The sequence below is a fragment of the Acanthochromis polyacanthus genome, chromosome 13, assembly GCF_021347895.1.
Source record: "Acanthochromis polyacanthus isolate Apoly-LR-REF ecotype Palm Island chromosome 13, KAUST_Apoly_ChrSc, whole genome shotgun sequence".
In the NCBI taxonomy this organism is placed as follows: Eukaryota; Metazoa; Chordata; class Actinopteri; family Pomacentridae; genus Acanthochromis; species Acanthochromis polyacanthus.
The window spans coordinates 16,953,689-16,976,113 of record NC_067125.1 but is presented as its reverse complement, the minus strand read 5'-3'; the positions used below and the strand labels follow the sequence as shown (position 1 = coordinate 16,976,113).

At 44.0% G+C, this 22,425-nt stretch overlaps 1 long non-coding RNA gene across 1 annotated transcript; it reads left to right on the top strand.

Moving 5' to 3' along the window:
• Positions 1 to 1,909: 1,909 nt before the first annotated feature.
• On the top strand, positions 1,910 to 22,149 carry LOC127536687 (uncharacterized). Its single transcript, XR_007945781.1, has 2 exons — positions 1,910 to 10,594; positions 16,912 to 22,149. It is a non-coding gene; the product is annotated as an uncharacterized LOC127536687 (long non-coding RNA).
• The last annotated feature ends 276 nt before the right edge of the window (positions 22,150 to 22,425 follow it).

The following is a 22,425-nucleotide window of genomic DNA, read 5'->3' as shown; positions in this document are numbered from 1 at the left end:
CAACCTATTATTTCGTTGTGCTCCTTATTTTACAATGGCAGCCTACCAACCTGAACATTTTCTGCCAAAGTTCTAACAGTTTTGGCATTTTTAGACCAGAGATTTTTGTATTTGTGCTGTATCTATGCTCCGTGTCAGTTAGAAATGTTCATTTCAAAAATGGCAACTTTATATATTTCCACTGAGCACAATTAAACAGCACATCTCGAACAAGCATTTTTTTTTTAAACTTAGGTTTTTTCTTTAAATTTTGGTCCTTAGTTACAAGTATTTTATGTTCTAAACAAATACTTATGATTTGAAACCAACTTTCAATGTGCTTTAAATGAAAATCATTACGTTAATGAGCTCAGCATAATATTTAGTCCACTACTCAGGATGTGAAATGAAGTTGTGTGTCCTGCATGGTCAACTTGACTCTTAAAGTGAAGGGTTTCCAAATTTCAGCCTCCCAAAATAATGGTGCCAGAGACTGGTAGTTGAAACAACAAACATTGTGAGCAGCCGTACATATGTACTAACACAGGCAAAATGGCAACACAAAAGAACACAACAGCCTGACAAACCATAGTATTTCAATATAGGCTAGTGGAAGAATACATCAGTCAAAGTAACCTCCATGTATAAACTGTAGCAGTAAATCAATATATAACATTGTCTCTGTGCAACAGAATCCTTTTTTTTTTTTTCAAAAAAATCGTAGTTTTATTTTAAATTTCACAAGTATTTTTATCATTTGTCTCGACAATAGAGCTGCAACTCATATACTAATAAGCCTTACTGGTGGAGTGCACACTGGTGCTATTCCCTCACGGACTCCAGTGTTTATTTTATCATACCTTATGTAATGTTCAACTTTCATCTTTGTATCAGAACATTTGCATTTTGAACACACTGACTAAAAAGCAAATTGCAAAATAGCACTAGAAATCACGCCCGTCAGTGATTGTTTTTCATTTTGGACATTTTATGAGGTTCCATGCAGCAGCAGCAGCCTCAGGTCACAATGTGAAACTAGCACACATTCTTTATTCCAGTGCTTCTGCATGTTTCAGTGTATCATACTGGCTGCTTAGAGACATCATACTAGTCTGTAATTTGAAACATTCAGGCTAGATTTGAACAGAAGCAATAAAAGCTATGCAGAAGCAGTTTCTCTTGCTGACTACTGACATAAATCTCATATTTATCTGTTTTTTAAAATGTGAATTGCTGTGGTGGGTTCAACTGTAGGTTATGTTGTTTTGTTGGATTGCATCACGTTGTAAAACTGTCAATTTTATCCTGGTTGGAAAAATCCATTCCTCTTAGTGCTGAATGTCTGTTAAGAGCACGTCACCATCCACGGAGCTGAACTTCAACGCTCAGTGTGAATGTTCTTGCCAGTATTTGTTCTCCACAACACCAACCTAACCACTGTAGATTTCCCAGTGTGAAAACTCTTACCGCACATACACATATTTCATAGAAAACTTGAATGCTACACACATTTGTTCCCAGAGATACAAAAATAATGAGAACTTTTGAGACTTAAACTGTTAAAGTAAATCAGCAGAATGATAAAAGAAGGAATTGTTCTCTTTCCCTGTGTTTCTCTTTCTACAGAGGAATGAAGCAGCGCTGCAAAGCGTGGCCCTTTGTTGCTAGGCACCAGGCTTATTGTACAAGAATGCATCCCCGCTGTACTGGCTGTTGGTAATTTTAAATACAAAAGTAAGAGATCTGTGAAGGTAATAGATCTGAAAAATATTATAGTAGACATAAAAAGTTCCTAGCTGTGGAAAAAAACAGTATTGTTGAAAAGTAGTGCAAGTTTAGTTAAATGTTTTATTTTTGTAATTGTTTTATTGACATAAATAGTATAATACACTAGTTTGTCTCTTTAGTACTTCTGACTCAGCACAGTATGTGGAGTGTGTTTTTGTGAACTTGTGGAAATTATATATATCTTTGACTGGGGTAAATTGGCTCTTAAGTATTGAAGATTCAAGACCCTTCATTTGTCAATGTAACATGCAGCATAGTGTCCAATCTACAGGTGTTAAAATCAAGTAGACATACAGTATCTACAATTATACACCGGTCAGCCACAACATTATGACCACTGACAGGTGAAGTCAATAGCATCGATCATCTTGTTATAATGCAATGTTCTGCTGGGAAACCTTGGGTTCTGACATTCATGTGGATGTTTGTCATGTACCACCAACTTAAACATTGCAGGTCCAGCAATTGAAGATCTGGGGGATGTGTCAGGATGAGCCTGATCTGTCACCATCCCGATGTCATTTCATAAAATTTAGTGAAAAAGCTGACCACTTGGTATGTCTGTGTATTCAATTGTCAATGATAAGTCTCATGTCGCCTAATCAATGGAAGCAAGGCATGAACAATTTTTGTTGCTGCTGTTAACAGTCTACCCGGACATGCAGGCTAATACAGATAACTGAAATGAACCCAATATTAACATCAAACTGTCAGGAATGGTGGAGGTAGAACCCAGGTGCAGATACCAAACAGGCAGGCAACAGGAGTAAATGGTGAAAATTAGGTTTATTTAACCAAAATCCAGAGTTCAGTAGCAGACAGGCACACAAGGGAAACGTACTCACTACGGTGATTATCCTCTCCTAATGGAAGGAAACAGCTTCAGTAAGTCCAAAAACACTGAGTCTTTAAAAGGAGTCGAGTCCACAAAAGAAGAAACCAATTATGCCCAAAAACAGCAGGATCCCAGGGTGACAAATCTTCAAACATCCAGTGTAGGGGGAAAATCAGAAGGCAAGAGGGGAAAACCATGTATGAGACAGTCTCAACTGTGATGCTCCCACACACAAAGAGGAGAGCAGAGGATATTTAAACTGAAAGGGGAAGGCAGGTGAATAGAGTTGGGCTGATTGCTCCTCAGCTGAGTCTAATGACACAATTAGCTGTCCTGCAGCAGACGATCAGCTGGGAGCGAGAAAGGGAGACAGGGAAACAAAAACCAGGCAGGAGCTGCAACAGCATCCTGACAGAGGCAGGAACAAAACCCAGTCAGGAGCCGGACGGCTTCCTGACAGAAACACTATTCCCTGCCATTGTGCATTCCTAAAATGCCACAACTTCTGCTACTATCACAAAACTTGCCCTGCAATTTGTTGGCTGTTGCACTTGGAAATGTTTGACATTACAAGCTGAGAGAGAAGCATCCAGGTTTACCATTCATTTTGAACTGCACTATTTAATTTGTGGAGGCTGGGCAGGTCCAGCGTGGGCTTCATCTCCACTAAAGGACCCACCTTGGACCACATGATTCAGCTAACCCAGCATCTGAGTTAGTACACAGTAAGTGTGCTGTATGAGGTAATCAATGATACATTGTGTTTGTAGTGTTTGAAGTGCCCCTCTCAGTAAAGGCACCTTGAATGAAGGAGGCATCGCTAATCCTTCACAGCTTCACTACAAGAAACAAATGTGTAGTCTTACACACTGACAGCACTGACAGGTCACCATTTGTGTTCTGTAGTATTATTTTCAAACAAGAATTAAAAAAATGTTGAATTAAGATACAAGTATGTTATTAAAATTTTGGTCAGAGGAACTGTACATGGTCAAGATCTGTTGGTTGCGCTAACATTTTTTTTTTTCCAGTTATACCTAGCTAAAGGGGAGACAGGTGATGAGATTGGTAACTCAGATATTGGGATTTTACCAACATAAATGTGACTGCTGACATAGAACCTTTCTGTGTGCAGCCAGAGGATTTGAGGACAGAGAAAGAAGAGCCAGGCTGAAGAAAGTCAAGGATAGTTAGCTTTAGTTAGCTAACTGAACAGATCAGAAGTAAAAGCACAATTTGTCATTCTCATCCTACATATTTAATTTTGTTTAGTTTGTTTCTTGGATACTGTAGAAGTAAAATTAGCTTTGATCAGATTTATGTTGGTCCTAATCTTTCACAGGTTTGACATGGTGGTTAGAATACATATTTTCTTAAGTAAATTTTTAACAAAAGGACATGATTTTACCAAATGTTATTGATACACTGCTCAAAAAAAGGAACAGTTTTTAATATAAGTATTGCATCAAATCAGTGAAACGTGGAATACTGATCTGGTCAAGTAAGTAACTGAGGGGCTTTTTAGTCAGTTTCAGCTGCTTTGGTGTTCATAAAATTAACAACAGGTGCACTAGAGGGGCAACAATGAGACAACCCTCAAAACAGGAATGAGTTAACAGGTGAAGGCCACTGACATTTTTTTCCTTCCTAATGTTTTCAGACTGTTTTTCACTAGTTTTGCATTTGGCTAGGGTAAGTGTCACTTTTGGTAGCATGAGGTGATACCTGGACCCTACAGAGGTTCCACAGACAGTCCAACTCCTCCAGGATGGCACATCAATGCGTGCCATTGCCAGGAGGTTTGCTGTGTCTCCCAGTACATTCTCAAGCGCATGGAGGAGATTCCAGGAGACAGGCAGTTAGTCTGGGAGAGCTTGACAGGGCTGTTGAAGGTCCTCAACCGATCAGCAGGACAGGTATCTGCTCCTTTGTGCAAGGAGGAACAGAATGAGCACTGCAATAACTCTACAAAATGAGCTCCAGCAGACCACTGGTGTGAATGTCTCTGATCAAACAATCAGAAAGAGATGTAATGAGAGTGGTCTGAGGGCCCAGCGTCCTCTAGTGCCCGCTGTGCTCACTGACTGGCACCGTGGAGCTCGGCTGGCATTTGCCATAGAACACAGGAATTTGCAAGTCCACCACTGGTGCCCTGTGCTTTTCACAGATGAGAGCAGGTTCACCCTGAGCGCATGTGACAGGCATGAAAGGGTCTGGAGAAGCCGTGGAGAACGTTATGCTGCCTGTAACATTGTTCAGCATGACCGGTTTGGTGGTGGGTCAGTGATGATGTGGGGAGGCATATCCATGGCTGGACAATGGCACTTTGACTGCCATCAGGTATCAGGATGAAATCCTTTGACCCATTGTCAGACCCTACATTGGTGCAGTGGTCCTGGATTCCTTCTGGTGCACGACAATGCCCAGTCTTATGTGGTAAGAGAACTCATGCAGTTCCTGGAGGATGAAGGAACTGATACCATTAGCTGGCCCCCATACTCACCTGACCTGACTCCATAGAACACCTTTGGAACATTATGTTTTGTTCCATCCGACACCATGAGGTTGCTCCTCAGACTGTCCAGGAGCTCAGAGATGCCCTGGTCCAGTTCTGGGAGGAGATACCCCAGGACATCATCCATCGTCTCATTCAGCGCTTGTCCCGACATCGTCAGTCATGCATACAAGCACATGGAGGCCATACAAACTGCTGAATACCATTTTGAGTTGCTGCCAAGGAATTTCAGCAAGATGGACTAGCCTGCCACATCAGTTTTTCACTTTGATTTTGGGGTGTCTTGAATTTAGCCCTCCTGGGGGGTTGATAATTTTCATTCCCATCAAACAATGTGACACTTTTCATTCCTAACACATTATCCAGTCCATATCAATGCTAATATCCAGTTTGTTTTTTCCCCGTATTGAAATATGATGTATTTTAAAAGTGTTCCTTTAATTTTTTTGAGCAGTGAATATAGAGGTATTGCACACACATAAAAAACCTATCTGTAAATATGTTTCTCTGTGTCTCCAGCAGAGGGTGCTGTGACTTCACGGTTCACACAGCCGTGTTTTGGAATAAAACTGTCACCATTTCAACATTTTTAATTTGACTTCTTTCCGAGCAAACTTACTCTACAAGTTTTTCTTGAACTTAATAAGTACCAGTATCAACATTCAAGCCAAAGATAAAATGTTCCTAAAAAATTGAGGGAAAAAGAGAGTTTTTACTGAGTGAGTTAGTTAATGGTGGAATTAAATTTGGTCTCGGGTTGTTTTCCCTGACGAATGTCCTTTTCATTTCCCTTCATAGCAGATTAGACTTGAAGACAAGCACGGCTAGATTGGCTTCCTGACTTTTAAGTTATTTTAGCTGACTGACGGTTTGTCATAATTTTAGTGTTCATGTACCTTTTGTTTTATGAGAAAGAGGGAAAATGATCATTTTCCTCTTAACATGGTACTCATGATTATTTTATTAAATTCATTCATAGTGTAGTTTCTCAGGACAAAGCATAGTCAGGCCAACATTCATCAATGTTTCTACACATTTTTGGGCCCTTAAATGTGCACATAAAGAAGCACCCAGAATGGCAGCAGAGCAGGAGCTCTGATCGCACACTGATAGTCCTTCCAGGTGAGCTCAGAAGTCCACAGGTGTGCCACTGGGATACAAGCTCCACCGAGTTTGATAGATTATTTGATTGACGGCTCTGTTCCCCTGCCTTCTCCCCTCATCTCGTCTTCCACACACGTCCAACTTGTCCCTCGCTTCTGACACCCCAGACTCTTTGATCACTCTGCATGTTTGTACTGCACTGCAGAGAACTACTGAAGACTACAGCGAGAGGAGGAGAGCAAGAGAAGGAAAGGGGAGGATAGAGAGAAAACATTCCATCTCTTTGTTTTTCTCTCTGTGGCATCTTGCCTTGTGGGAGCGTGGCTCTTTGAGGGGAATTTGAGAGCTTAACACTGGTGTGTGTGATTGAATTTGCGAGCGTGTGTTTGTGTGCACGCGCTGGAACCTGGGAGACCGTGACAGTCTCTCTCTTGTTGACTTCTAAAAGTCCTCCAGTGGCCTGAGACATGACGCCGTACCACGTCCTCAAATAACCAAAAGAGATGTGAGGACAAAAGCATGGAGAACAAAGCAGGAGAGAAAGAGAAACAGAGGAAGTAAGAAGAAAACCAAAAGGCATTTGAGAAGAAAAAAAATTAAAAGCGTACAAGAAAGAATTCATTAGAGCTAGATAAAGAACACAAGTGAGACCCAGTGCAAGAGACAGAAATAAAGACAAATGAGAACAGAGGTAAAGGGGATAAGATGGAGGTAGAGAAATGATGAAAGCAAAGATGTTCAATGGGATAACAAGGAGACGTGTCATTCATCTGTCAAGGTGACAAGAAGTACACCTGCCAGTTTCCTTCACTGAACATGCCGTTGTTGATTTATTGACTTTGTGTCTTCCCGAGTTCAAACTGCGGTTAACTGCTGAGTTTAGAGTGGCAATGGGCGAGGCTGCAGAGGCCTTTAAGGTGGATCAAAACATCACAACAAAATCTTAACATACTCATCTTGCAGTGACAAACTAACAGCTTGCCCGCAGCTATGACAAAAAATAACATCAATCGAAAAATCCAAGATAAAATGGCATGACACAATACATTTATGCAATATAACCCAGCTCTGCGCAGCATGTTCACCAACACACGCAGCACTGATGGTCTGTTCAGCCAAATGGGAAGCTAGAAGAGACAGAAATAGAGAGAGGGGAAGCATTTTGACTTATGCTAATATGGGGGAAGATCATTCTGTCCTTCACAAGAGTGCAGCTGTGAATTATCATGTCATGATTTCCAAGATGTCCTCCCTATCCTTGACGGCTAAGAAGAGTAAAGGACAACAGCAACAGCACCAACATCAGTGTTGGGAATCTAGCTAACTGTCTTGGTTTTTCTACTTGAATGCCGTTGAAACTTGAAGATTAAGTTAAAGAGTTGCAATTTAGACTGCACTTACGCTATTGCCTACATTTATCCACAGATGGTCTACACTGATGAGCCCAAACACTATGACCACCCCTGACTGATTTGCTGCTGCTCCTATGTGCCACCAAAACAATTCTGAACTGAATGGACTCTCGGACAGTTGTTAAGTATACACCATTGCAGACTGGGAGCCCTCGACAAGGCTTAACATACCGGTCTTTCCTTCATCCATGATGTTGACTAAGAGGACTGATTTTTACTGCAATTATTGTAAGATGATAAGTGCTCAAATCTGATTGCTTCTGCCTTGCATTTCCTTCTCTAAAATCTGCATAAATATGGGTATTTCCTATTCCCATTAGTTAGCTGTAAGCAGTTTAGTAACTGCTAAAAAAGTTCTGATACAAATATCCCACTGAGCCTCAAAGCTCCTTAGTGGTGTTTTTGGTCTCTCTTTTGTCATGTTAGTTTTTGCAGTGTAAGCACATGACTATCTCCCGGATGCAAACTATATACCAGCATAACGTGAAATGTTTTTAATTATCTTTACATGAAGTTAAGGTGATGCATAACAACAGGGGTTGGCCAGGGCTTCTGATAAGCCTGTGAGAGCATTTTCCATAACAAGGCTAAATCAGTCTGCTTAGATGTACATATTGAATTAATAGCAAATCAGTCAAAACAACTGTATTGCAGGAAAACATACATAAATATTCCAATCCGACGTGGAAACAGGGATCTTTACAGCTGCACACACCCCGCATATTCTGAAGCCATTCGAATACTCAATTAAGCCAAACATGACAGAGCAAGAATCTAAAATTTCATGCAAAACCCCAGTAGCTATTTTCATTCTTTTTCCGTTTCCAAGCTCATTGTCACTTCTTGTCATCTCGTGCATATCTCCTAATTTTATAACTTCCCTCATAGTTGTATTTCTTTCCCTAATTAACCATGTCTCTTCTCTTCTCTTCTCTTCTCTTCTCTTCTCTTCTCTTCTCTTCTCTTCTCTTCTCTTCTCTTCTCTTCTCTTCTCTTCTCGAGCAGAGGGATAGAGGCTGTAATCAAATATGAAGCTCACCCTGTTTGTGCTCCATTCTTTTAAATCTGGCCCCAAAGAAGAAGGATCTAATTACTTCTTTGCCGTGCAGAGAGCGAGGGTAAAACCGGGACTCCCTAGCTTTGTCAGTTTAGCAGAGAAACTGTACAATCTCACATTTTCTTCACTTCTAAACAGTGCAAAGGAAAGCTTAATCTTATTACTAGTGGGATTCCAAGTAAGCCCAATTTACTGTATTGTAAAACATCAAGGTAATCTAATGGCTCTTTAAAGGATACAAGACAGATTACCCAATAAGAGCTCCAACATCCAGATAATGAGGACTGCCTAAAAAAGACATAAAGCTGTAGAGCCATTATTGCTAACTAAGATGCATGCAGGACACAAAGAAAACCCTGCACTGCCTGATTTGTCCATGTACTGTATGCATAGTATCAGCACAATGACGGGAAAGAAAATAGACTCATACACATACAGTCACATACAAATGGATGAACAAAATGCCCACAGTCTTTGTGGAGAGATTAGCAAATGAACCAAACTCCCTCTTCGAAAAACTCTGCATCTATCAAAGAGGTCTCAGCAGGAGTTGGCCGGCACTCGTCTCTTCATCTCTTTCTTTGCCTGCGTCGTCCTTCTTTACTCTTCTTCAGGGATTTTCCTCAACAAAATTCAAAGTGAAAGGATTTTAGAGGCTAACATTCACAGCTTTGTTTGGAGATTAGTCATGTAGAATAAAGTGAGTGTGTGAGATAAGTGTGTGTGTGTGTGTGTGTGTGTGTGTGTGTGTGTGTGTGTGTGTGTGTGTGTGTGTGTGTGTGTGTGTGTGTGTGTGTGTGTGTACAAGTACTGTGGCCCTTTGTTGACAGCTGATGCATAGTTAATGTGATAATGACAAGCAGAGATGAAATTTGTTTCCTAGGGAGCTGCGTCATTCAGCCGTTGTGGGGGGTTAAAAGGTCCGCAGTGAAGCATTATCATCAAACTGTACATCAGCATGTTATATTTACTGCCAATCACATTGACTTTGCTGCAGATTATGTCACCTATCTCTGCTGTGACTGTCACTCTACACATTTACTCCTCCATTTTGACCTGTCGTGTCGCTCAAACTGTTATTACAGTTTTTCTCAATTGCTAAAACACTGAACTCTATTGTCTGAACAAAATTCTCAGTTGCCTGAACCCACTTATTGAATCAGTCACTCTTTTGGCAAAACCATAAGCCCTTTTCACCTGTTCAGACACATCTTGTCAACACATTGTCATTGTGATGCACCTGTGTTGCATAATGGTGAGCACAGGTGGCAAAAGTCAAACACAGTTAAAGCTCAGGCGTCACCGGTTGAACACAGCAACTCAAAATTGATCACACTTGTGGCTAATGATGTGAGGGTACATATACGCCAAAGCACTGGTTTGTGAGGCACTACAATGGACAGAAATCTAAGAAGAGGAGCATGGATACGGCATGCCAGGGTTTTTTTTCCCCCTGTTGCCTCGCCAGAGAAAATGTGGCCTGTGATGTAGATGAAGTCCTGTGGCCTGACCCAGTACGGAGAAATGATGCTGTGGCAGAGTAACACATTTCTTTTCTTTGTACTTCATTTGTATATATGTTTGTGCTTTATTTTTACGTACAAGTGCTACATGTAAATGCACAGGATTTCTGTTTTTTGCAAATTCTTTTTTCTATGTACAAGTGTTACAAATGCCCAGGTATTTTGTTTTGCAATATGCATTTAGCCTAAATAAACATTTATTTCTACCGCTTCATGTCCTGAGCATTGTGCTTTCATTTTTTTCTATGTAGTGCTTAGTGACTGCTCAGTAGAGTATTTAATTTAGATTGACTTGAGGCGTGATTTGACAGCATAGTTCAGTTTTGGGCACAGATTGAACTGTTTTGGGGTGAAAGTTTGGTTTTGCAAGAAGACTCAGAGGTTTTGTCACGCTCAGGGGTAGGAAGCGGTGCAAGAACTCGGATCAGGTGTGTTAATGGTTCTTTATTGCTAAAGGAGGGGAGTGTTTAGTGGAGGAAGGGTTGGCTGTGGGGGTTCGCAGGGCTGGGGATCTCGGCTGGGTTTTGGCTGTGGTTCAGGGCTTGGTCTGGGCTGTGGTTCCGGGGTCCGTCTCGGGCGTGGTTCGGTTCGTGGTCGTGGCTGTGGATGTCTCTTGGCTGTGGTTCTAGGCTCGGCCTGAATCGTGGTTCGGTTCGTGATCGTGGCTGTGGATTTCTCTTGGCTGTGGTTCTAGGCTCGGCCTGGGTCGTGGTTCGGGTCGTGGTCGTGGCTGTAGATTTCCCTTGGCTGTGGTTCTAGGCTCGGCCTGAATCGTGGTTCGGTTCGTGATCGTGGCTGTGGATTTCTCTGGGCTGACTGCCTGTGCTGGGTCCGGGATTCGTTCAGGCTGAGCAACTGGAACTGTGAAGGCAGACAGAGGACAAGAGATTTACTGTTCGTTGATTTCAATTCCGATTTCAGAATATCTAGACAAGGATTCGTATGGCATGAGCTTGGCTGGAGAGTCACTAACATGGTAGTCGTATAACAATCCGGCGTCGAATGAATGTCTGAACCGGCCTTTTATTGTCAGAGAGGTGTGATGGTGAATCTGAAACAGCTGCTCAGCCCGCCCTGCACCCTTGATGAGAGGAGTGGCCTCAGCTGATGCTGAAACCACTCTGACCTAATTATGGGAGAGAGAGTTGGGCCAGAGCACAACACAGACAGGCACAACATGGCACAAAAAACAAGGCTTGGTCTGGAGGACAACACAAAACCTGGAAAGAGTCCAGGAACCCAAGCAGTCAGGCCGAGAGTCATAACAGTACCCCCCCCTCAATGGGCGCCCCTCGGCGCCCTACAGGGCTTGTCAGGGTGGGCGCGGTGGAAGTCCCGAATGAGGGAGGGGTCCAGGATGCGGGCCTTGGGTACCCACAAACGCTCCTCTGGTCCATAACCCTCCCAGTCCACCAAATACTGCAGACCCCGACCCCGACGGCGGACATCCAGCAGCCGCGAAACCGTATACACCGGATCGCCATCCAGCATGCGAGGAGGCGGGGGGACGGGCACGGGAGGGGCCAGAGGGGCTTCCCGAACCGGTTTGATTTGAGACACATGAAACGTGGGATGAACTTTCAGTGACGGAGGTAAATCTAAACGAACAGCGACAGGATTAACGATTTTGGAAACGGTAAAGGGACCAATGAACCGGAGAGACAACTTCCTAGGACAGGCACGTAAAGGCAGATATTGAGTTTTTAACCAGACCTTCTGACCCGGGGTGTAGATCGGCGCCTCGGACCGATGACGATTCGCCAGATCCTGAGTACGGCGGGACGACCGGAGCAGGGCGGCACGTGCCCGACGCCAGGTGCGAGCGCACCGGCGGAGATGGGACCTGACCGAGGGTACCTCAATATCCTGCTCTTGTTCCGGAAACATGGGAGGTTGGTATCCATACACACACTGGAACGGAGAGAGACCCGTAGCGGCACTGGGGAGGGTATTATGGGCGTACTCCACCCAGGGGAGTTGTTTGCTCCAGGAACCCGGATCCTTTGATGACACGCATCTAAGGGCCGCTTCCATCGACTGATTCAGCCGCTCCGTCTGGCCATTGCTCTGGGGGTGAAAACCAGAAGATAAACTGACCGTGGCTCCAAGGGCCGAACAAAAAGACTTCCAAACCGCTGAAGTAAATTGCGGCCCACGGTCAGATACAATGTCTCTCGGGAGACCATGGGCACGAAAAACATGGTGAACCAACAAATCTGCGGTTTCTCTGGCCGAGGGAAGTTTCGGCAGAGGAATCAAATGAGCAAACTTTGAGAATCGATCAATTATAGACAAGATAACCGACTGACCGTGAGATGGAGGCAAACCCGTGACGAAGTCCAAGGCGATGTGCGACCAGGGTCGTCGAGGAATGACCAAAGGCCGAAGAAGACCTGGAGCAGACGCGGTGGAAGTCTTATTTTGTGCACAGACGGAGCAGGCGGCAACGAACTGGCGACAGTCTCCAGCCATGGAAGGCCACCAAAACCGCCTTTTAAGGTTCGATAAGGTTCTAAACTCCCCTGGGTGGCAGGCAAACTGGCTGGAGTGAGCCCACTGCAGGACTTCTGATCGGGCTGCTTCAGGAACGAACAAGGTTCCAGGAGGACCGGCCTCGGGGAACACCTGATCTTGCTGAGCTTTCTTGACCACTGACTCGATATTCCACGTGAGGCAAGCCAGGTGACAAGGAGAAAGAATGGGTTCTGGATTCTTAGGAAATGCCTCCTTTGAGGCGATGCGGGACAGCGCATCGGGTTTACCATTACTAGAACCGGGACGATATGCCAGAGTAAACTGAAACCTATCAAAAAATAAAGACCACCTGGCTTGCCTCGGGTTTAGTCTCTTGGCGGTCCGTAAGTACTGGAGGTTCTTATGGTCTGTCCAGACCAGAAACGGCACCTCTGCACCCTCCAGCCAGTGCCGCCACTCCTCCAGTGCCATCTTTACAGCCAACAACTCTCGGTTACCGACATCATAGTTTCTCTCCGCTGGTGAGAGTTTTCGGGAGAAGAACGCACAGGGGTGTAGCTTCCCATCTCCACCTGCACGCTGAGACAGCACCGCTCCTACTCCGGTGTCCGAGGCGTCGACCTCCACAATGAACTGTTGCGTGGGATCTGGCTGAACAAGAACAGGAGAGGAAACAAACTTAGATTTCAACGTGTTAAAGGCATGATTCGCTGCCGGAGACCAAACAAACGGACGTGAACTGGACGTGAGTGTTGTGAGGGGAGACGCAATCTGGCTGTAGTTCTGTATGAAGCGGCGATAGAAATTGGCGAAGCCCAGGAACCGCTGGAGCTGTTTGCGGTCCCCGGGCTCCGGCCAATCCGCCACCGCCGCCACCTTGGCAGGATCCATCCTGACCTCCCCCGCGGCAATGATGTAACCCAAGAAGGTCACCGACGACACGTGAAACACACATTTTTCGGCCTTGACAAAAAGCCGGTTCTCTAACAGCCGCTCGAGAACCTCTCTCACGTGTCGCCGGTGCTCCCCCAAGCCGCGGGAGAAGATCAGGATGTCATCAAGATACACGAAGACGCACCGGTTCAAGAAGTCCCTCAGGACGTCGTTCACCAGATGCTGGAAGACAGCCGGAGCATTCGTTAACCCGAAAGGCATAACGCAGTATTCAAAGTGACCAAATGGAGTGTTAAACGCTGTCTTCCATTCATCCCCCTCCCGCACCCGCACCAAGTGATAGGCATTTCGTAAGTCTAGCTTGGAAAAGACGGTGGCGCCATGCAATGGAGTAAAAGCGGAGTCGATAAGCGGTAAGGAATACTTGTTGCGAACCGTGATGTCGTTTAATTTTTATAATCAACGCACGGTCGGAGTCCGCCGTCTTTTTTCCCCACAAAGAAGGTCCCCGCCCCGACTGGGGAAGTAGACGGACGTATTAAACCTGCGGCCAACGATTCCCTAATATAGTTCTCCATGGCTGATCTTTCCGGTTTCGAAAGATTATATAGCCTGCCATTCGGCAAAGGTGCACCCTCCAACAAGTCTATAGCACAGTCATAAGGTCGGTGTGGGGGCAAGGTCTTAGCTCGGTCTTTATCGAAAACATTAGCTAAATCATGGTATTCCGGTGGTACGCCAGATAGATCAGGGTTAAAAGACAGAGTTCTAGGCTCTGGGCAACCGGGGGTCTCTGCCGAACCCAGACATGATGCATAGCAGTCTGTACTCCATGTTAAAATCTTTCCCAGTTTCCAATCTATCTGAGGGTTGTGCTTACTTAACCAAGGATACCCCAAAACCACGGGCGAGTTCAAACCCGATAAAACATAAAAAGACAAGGTTTCAACATGGTTACCTGATGTCCGGAATGTAACTGGAAGGGTCCTGTCACTGACCTGGGCTAGGCGGCGACCGTTGAAAGCTACAGCACATAGAGGCATCTTAATGCATTCTGTAGGCAAAGATAAACGTCTAACTAAGGTCACATCAATAAAGTTACCCTCCGCTCCGGAGTCAATGAGAGCTTCCACCGGTGTTTGGGATCCCTCCCAGTGAAGAGAGGAAGAAACCAAAAGGTGTGTTAGCACAGGGGAGACTGATGCCTGGCTCACCCGGATCTCCCCAGACCTAGGTGAGCCGGGTCTTTTCCCGGCCGGGATGGGCAAACGGCCACTAGGTGGCCCCTCTCGCCACAATAAAAACATGCCCCTCTCCTGATGCGCTCCGCTCGTTCCTCCGGAGAGAGGCGGGCCCTTCCGAGCTGCATGGGCTCCTCGCTCATGGTTGTAGCGGATCTGGCTGGCGGAACCCTTCGTGGAGGTGGGGTAGATGGAATCGTCGGAATGTAATCTCCGGGTCGTGGTTGCGCAGCGAGGGTAGAGCGCGTCGCCTGCAGGTGGGTAACTCTCTTTTCTCGCCTTCTCTCTCGTAGTCTATTATCCAAGCTGATGGCTTGATCTATAAGCGTGTTCAGATCCGCTGCTTCATCTCGGCGGGCCAGTTCATCCTTTAATTCCTCCGAGAGACCACGAAGAAACTGGTACCGGAGGGTCGAGTCGGTCCAGTCCACCTCAGCTGCTAACGTCCGGAACTCTACCGCGTAGGTGGCCACACTTTGATCCCCCTGAAGCAGGTTACCCAGTCTTTTCATGGCTTCCGCTCCTCGTACTGGGTGATCGAATGCCCGCTTCATCTCTTCTATGAAGGTCGCGTATGAGGCGCACGCGGGACGTTTATTCTGCCAGACCGCCGAGCCCCATCGAAGCGCTGAACCCTTCAACAGGCTCAGAGTGTAAGATATTTTCTGTTCGTCGGTGCGAAATTTCTGTGGCTGAGTGCTAAAAACTAATGATACCTGCATCAGGAAGTCTCCACAGGCTCCCTGATCCCCAGCGTATCGCTCCGGGTCTGGTATCTTGGGTTCCGGAGCCCAGTTCGGGGTTAACATAGCTTGGTCATTGCTGAGAGATGGGGGGTTCGGCGGAGGAGCTGGGGAAGCTGGAGGGGGCTGCGGGTTTGAGAGTCGAGCGAGAGCGGCGGTGATCTGGTGCAGCTGGGTACTCATGTCCCCCGATCGGTTGTTCAGAAGCTGACAAGTTGCTCCAAGCTCCTGAAGCGCTTGACTGTGCTGTTCCAGCACCGTGGGAGCTGAGGATATCTGCGTCATGTGGTCGGACAGGGTCTGGAGTTGGGCCGAAACCTGGTTCCCCGCTTCCACCAGATCCTTCAAGGTCTTACTGTGCTGTCCTAGAAGTTGACCATGGATGGCAACAGCCTGGAGGACCTGGGCGGGGTTTGGTTCTTCGGGACCTGAGTTCTCCGCTTCCATTGTGGCCGGATTGTTCTGTCACGCTCAGGGGTAGGAAGCGGTGCAAGAACTCGGATCAGGTGTGTTAATGGTTCTTTATTGCTAAAGGAGGGGAGTGTTTAGTGGAGGAAGGGTTGGCTGTGGGGGTTCGCAGGGCTGGGGATCTCGGCTGGGTTTTGGCTGTGGTTCAGGGCTTGGTCTGGGCTGTGGTTCCGGGGTCCGTCTCGGGCGTGGTTCGGTTCGTGGTCGTGGCTGTGGATGTCTCTTGGCTGTGGTTCTAGGCTCGGCCTGAATCGTGGTTCGGTTCGTGATCGTGGCTGTGGATTTCTCTTGGCTGTGGTTCTAGGCTCGGCCTGGGTCGTGGTTCGGGTCGTGGTCGTGGCTGTAGATTTCCCTTGGCTGTGGTTCTAGGCTCGGCCTGAATCGTGGTTCGGTTCGTGATCGTGGCTGTGGATTTCTCTGGGCTGACTGCCTGTGCTGGGTCCGGGATTCGTTCAGGCTGAGCAACTGGAACTGTGAAGGCAGACAGAGGACAAGAGATTTACTGTTCGTTGATTTCAATTCCGATTTCAGAATATCTAGACAAGGATTCGTATGGCATGAGCTTGGCTGGAGAGTCACTAACATGGTAGTCGTATAACAATCCGGCGTCGAATGAATGTCTGAACCGGCCTTTTATTGTCAGAGAGGTGTGATGGTGAATCTGAAACAGCTGCTCAGCCCGCCCTGCACCCTTGATGAGAGGAGTGGCCTCAGCTGATGCTGAAACCACTCTGACCTAATTATGGAGAGAGAGTTGGGCCAGAGCACAACACAGACAGGCACAACATGGCACAAAAAACAAGGCTTGGTCTGGAGGACAACACAAAACCTGGAAAGAGTCCAGGAACCCAAGCAGTCAGGCCGAGAGTCATAACAGGTTTTGTGAATGTAGCTTGAAAATTGGGTTTTGTGTTCACAGTTTAGGGAGAAGGAGAGCAGCTTTCCAGAAATGTGTCTTAGCAATCGAGAAAGACTGTAACTGTTCAAGACTGGCTTTCCCGAAAGGACGACTCCTCCAGACATCTATGATTTGAGTACCAAAAACTCACTACCTGTAAGTTTCAAAGACTGAAAGATACTATTTTGTGGTAGCTTGGATATACAGTGGATTCTAATGGTGATTTTAAAAAAAAACAATCCTCTGCATCATAAACAGCTTCTTTGTGATCTTCAAAACTATTGCCACTGCTGAAACAAATGATCAAATATGCCACTTTTTGTTGACCTTCGAAGCATATTAGTGTGTGCAGAGTGGTATCTTTGGCTGAATCTTAACCTTGGGATCATGACTATTTGGAGGGTTGCAAAATAGTTTTCACCTAAAACTCTGAGTTGTATAACAATGGCAGTGTCCAAGGAATGCCAACTATTTATTGGGTCATCCAAGGGTTTCCTTGGAAGATGAGGGAGACCTATATTATCTCTCTCTATAATGTCACTTAGCATAAGTAAATGCCAGTGTGATTCGAAAGAGAGAGCCTACTGTCAACAGCAGCTCTAGTATCCTCCGCAATTCCAGTTCCTGTGATCTCTTTGTTGTCGTCAAGCCAACTTGCTGCAAGTCTACCTCTCTTTCTCTTTCCATTGAGCATCCTTTGAATGATTGTTTTCTCCAGGCTGTGATATCTGGTACCATGACCAAAGTAGCTGAGCTTCCTTACAATGTTATTATATTTTACACAATTATACTATATTACAAAAAAAAAAGTGCTTTTTGGATAGTTGAACTGTACTAACAGTGCAAACAGTGCACTTTGCACTACAGACTGTCAGTAAATGAATGTGACTGCAACCCTGGAATCGGAAACATCTGTAGAAAGATGTTCTTTCTGCTGTAAGCTTTCTTTTGCTGAAGTTCTTTCATGCCCCTGACTTGAAAGCTGAAGTAGAAGCTTTTATCATCTGGGTTATCGTGGCTTTTGGTTGACTTTGGTTGGATAACTTAACTAACGACGAATGAAATATCATGAATTTTGAAAGATGTGTGTGCTTTGCTCCACAAAGACCAGGTGTGTATGAAAGCACATTTATAGGTGCTGAAAGGTGTAGTCATAACCACACGTACAAACACATACTCCATGGGTCAGACAGTAATTAAAAAGTGCTCTGTTCTTGGAGTCACAAGGTTGCAGCTGCCTGCACTCCAGAGGACTGCATAATAAGAGGCAAACAGCAGCAGTGTAACCTCCACTTACCTTCTGTAGTTTAACGCTCTGTCAGACACTTTTCATTCTCCTTCTGAATTTCACTTGTTTCTCAGTAAATTTTTCATTTTCCACGTTTTTCTGAGCCAACTAAATAAACAGAATTGAATAAAATTATGTATTACTTCAGTTTTATTAATAAAACTTATAATTTAAAAAATGCCGCACTCCCATATTTTCATGTATAACTTACTTTGTGTCAACAGAAGTGTAATATTAATGAGATCCATAACACTCAAGATGAGAGACCTCTAAAAGAGCAGACCACAAAGCTTTTCCAAAACAAAAACAACAGTTTGCATGGAAATACAAAATGAGCTCTGAGAGACGTGTTTGTCTAAAGTTAGGGTACACAGACAGGAAATTAATTCAGCTTTTGCTTTAAAGACAACAGATTGTGTTTTCCACCCCTAATGGTGGAGAAATGATCGACTATATAGAGCAGAATTCTAATTTTGTGACCAAATGTCCACACTGTAGGAATGCATAGCTGGAGGGGATCAGGAATCTTTTGTACTGATGCTTAGTGCTTTGTTTTACCCACATTTTAACTTGCATGATGCCTGTCTCTATTGTACATACACATAAACTTTATTTTTAATACAGATAGGAAAATATGTAAAAAAAAAAAAAAAAAGTTAAGAGGCTTTGATATATTGTTTCCTGGGTTTGTACTATTTTCTGCTACTGATGCTGACTTTTTACCACACCATAGTAGGAAAGCAGGTATTGCCAATGACAACAATTTCTCTTGTGTCCAGTCAGGACCCTAATACTGAAACTTTTTCATGAATGACACCCGTGCTTTTTCTGTTGCAACACATAAAAACAACTTTTGTGACATTTATACCTAATTTCATCATAATGTGTTTGTCTCTTTTTTATGGATGATTAGGTGTACTGTGGTTCAAAAGTCTGAACCTGCTCGTAAAGATGCATTGATTTTGTATCTGCATTAAATGTATTACAAATTTGTTGATTAAAAATGACAACATCAGTTTACCAATCTCTAAACAACATTAACCTAGATTTCAAAACACCTTCGATCTGCCCTTTATTTGCTCTAATGACTGCAGCAGTCCTGTTGGCATAGACTCCACCAATTTGTGCAAAACCCGATGACCCATGTTATCCCTGCATGACCTGGCTACGGTCCCAACGGCTTATTTTGATGGCAGGAATGTTCCGTAAATGCTGGGGTTGAGGTTAGGTGACTATGGAGGAAGGTCCATGACAGTCGACTCCTCTGGGTCTTTTTGGTCCTCCATTAGTTCTTGCAAGGCTTTGAGTTGTGTTTAAGCTCATTATTCTGCTGCGGATTGATTCTTTCTGTACAGACAGTGGAGCTACCTCTCCTTGCTCAGTTAAGTGCAGGTGTCCAACTCCAGAGCAGACAGACTCCACCACCCCCCTCCCCCCAACAACTACCAGACCAACCACTAGCCTCCTTTTGACAGTGCTTTCGATGATTGTAATCACGTTTTTATTTAGCAAATTCTTTGAGCAAAGCTTAACTTATATGTCCTCTGATTTTGTGGTACTTTTTTGTTCTCCTGATGGTGCCTTGAGTACAACTGATCCAGGTTCATTTCAGTGTTTTTTAGAAAACCATGCACTACCCCTTTAGAAACCCTTTAGTCTCGCTATGATTTGATGGTGAGAAAGCTCCTATTTGCTTCGAGCAACAATTTGAATTCGAGACTTTCACTTACTCACTAACACAATTCTACACAGTAGTTCTGCTGGGACCTTGAGCCACAGCTGTATTTATAACAACAATGGCTGAGAGTTGATTGACTTTGACCAAACCGCTAGCGATACATCAAATCCACCTGAATGTCTTAAGAATGCAGCTTCAATAGTCCTTTTCACAGCAGACAATTTGACTTGTCACAGTAGGGAGAGCACGGATGCATTAATGAAGGGTGCATTACACTCAGGGGAGGTCTTGTTTTGGGCATGCTGGTTCACTGTCGTGGCTTGCTGGCACACATTTTGGAGCCAGACATCATGTCTTCTACCTGTTATTTCCCCACTGTGACAAGTCCAAATGCCTGCAGTGGAGAAAAAGTTCTATGGAATCAAACCAACTCAGGAAAATGTGACCTTTTACACAAATGAGTAAACACTGTCACTGACACAGATTTGATCCTGAAGGTACAAAATGTGAGATTTTGAGCATGAATATAAGATTAATGTAGTGACACACACACCCGCAATGTAATGAATAAGCTGGCATAAGTGTCATTAGCGAATAATACAGTCACATTCTACATTTTATTTATGTTATTTATCTCATTTTTATACACTTGTTTCATTTTTGCTCAGTGTGAGAGGCTAGACTGCTGTTTTGCTACTTTCTTTTGCTTCCTCTCCACTTGTGTCTATTCTGCTCTGGTCCCATGTGTGGAAACAGACACACAAAGAGTGGAGTGGAACAGACATAGCAGAGCTGAGAGCAAGTCATTGTGGTCAGTCATGTATTTTACCTTGCTGGCTTTATTGTAGTTGTAAATGGCATATGAAGGGAGGGTGGAAGTGTGGCTGGCATGCTTGTATGATTTAATCTAAAACACAAGTGCTCTAAAAACATCTAGAGGTTCTGAAAAATGCATATTATGAATATTCGTTTCTTTTTACAGTGAATGAAATAAAATCCCTTGATCAACTGGATTTTGCAACAGTTAGATAATGTGTTTTTCTGGATTTTTTGTTGATATTCTGTCTCTTACAGTTAAAACAAACCTACTATTAAAATTATAGACTGCTCATTTTTATATATGTGGCCAAAATCATGAAATATGCAGCTGACCCAATGCTTATTTCCCCACTGTACATGCCCCAGTTTGTTTTGAAAAATGTTTCTATATCCGCAGGTTTCAATTTTTTTTGAGGCACATATATAACAAATTTGTTATGTGGTTATATTTTCGGACCCCACTTTGTGTTTGTATAATGTTATTAATTCCAAATCGTATATACACATATGGATTTGATCCGATAACAATGCTATTGCTTCTGCTACTGACACTGTCATGCTGGTATCTTACAGTTGGCCCTCATATTTTATTCAGCTTTCATTTTTTCCTGTACGCTATTTTTTTTCTCACCAAGTTAACAAGACTAGTGTCTATTACTGGATCTTTGGCTTAAGATCTAATAAACAGAGCTCCTCCAGCATGTTTGTATTCTCGCCTTTCTATAACAGCACTCATAACATGGTCCAGAGATGGCAAGTGGGAAGTTACATGCTGCAACACTCTTGGGAACAGTGCCAGGCAAGTGTGCTCCACTTAGTGTTCTGCCAGAACAACTCTGACAGCATGTTAATGTTAGTGAGGCGACGGGTGCCAATACTCTACCCCATATTAAGGTTTTCCACTAGAGCAGATGCCATATGTTCTTCTTTGCCACAGCCACATGTCTCCTTCCCTTTCAGCTTCGCCTTAAAGGGACCCAGTGCAAATGAGGGAAGAATCTACAGATTCTCCTGCATCTTTCTGTTGCTAATGCATTTCTGTGTTCAAAAGCCAGCGCAGGCAGGAAAAGAACAGTCTTAACAGAAATAAATATAAAACAAGAAACATCCCCATTCTTTTCTTCCCCTTCACAGTAAAAGTACGCTGTTTTACATTGAAACCAGCTTCCTAGCTTCATCTCTTGCTTCTCGAAGAATGGATTTCCATATGGCAGATGATCTTTTGGTGTATATCACAATTCTAACTTACACTGAAGGCAACTTTTTCTGTTGGAATGTTTGTATGCTGGATCAAATGCAACTGTACAAGTGTGTTTGTGTGTGTTAAATAAAAAGAAGTGATATAAGATGGAGTGAGGTGGATGAAACGTAGAATAAGTGGAAAAAATAACTCACTTTGGAACACAAATAAATAAAAAAAATTTACACATGATATCAGTGTCTATCTTCTTCATTCACTTTTTTCTTGTTTTTGACTGTTTTTCTTGAGCTGGAACAGAGTTTGTATATGTACGTTTGACAGAAGAAGCCAATTTTGTTTTGCAGCAGAAAACTGCAGGCTTGTGCAATTTAAGACAAACGTGATCACACATCATCAGCTCATACTAATGTACAGGTCATAGATAGTTGCACGGACATGTATGATACATTACACTTACGCAAACCAGATTATGGTCATTCATGTGTTTGTTAAAAATGAAATTTAAAT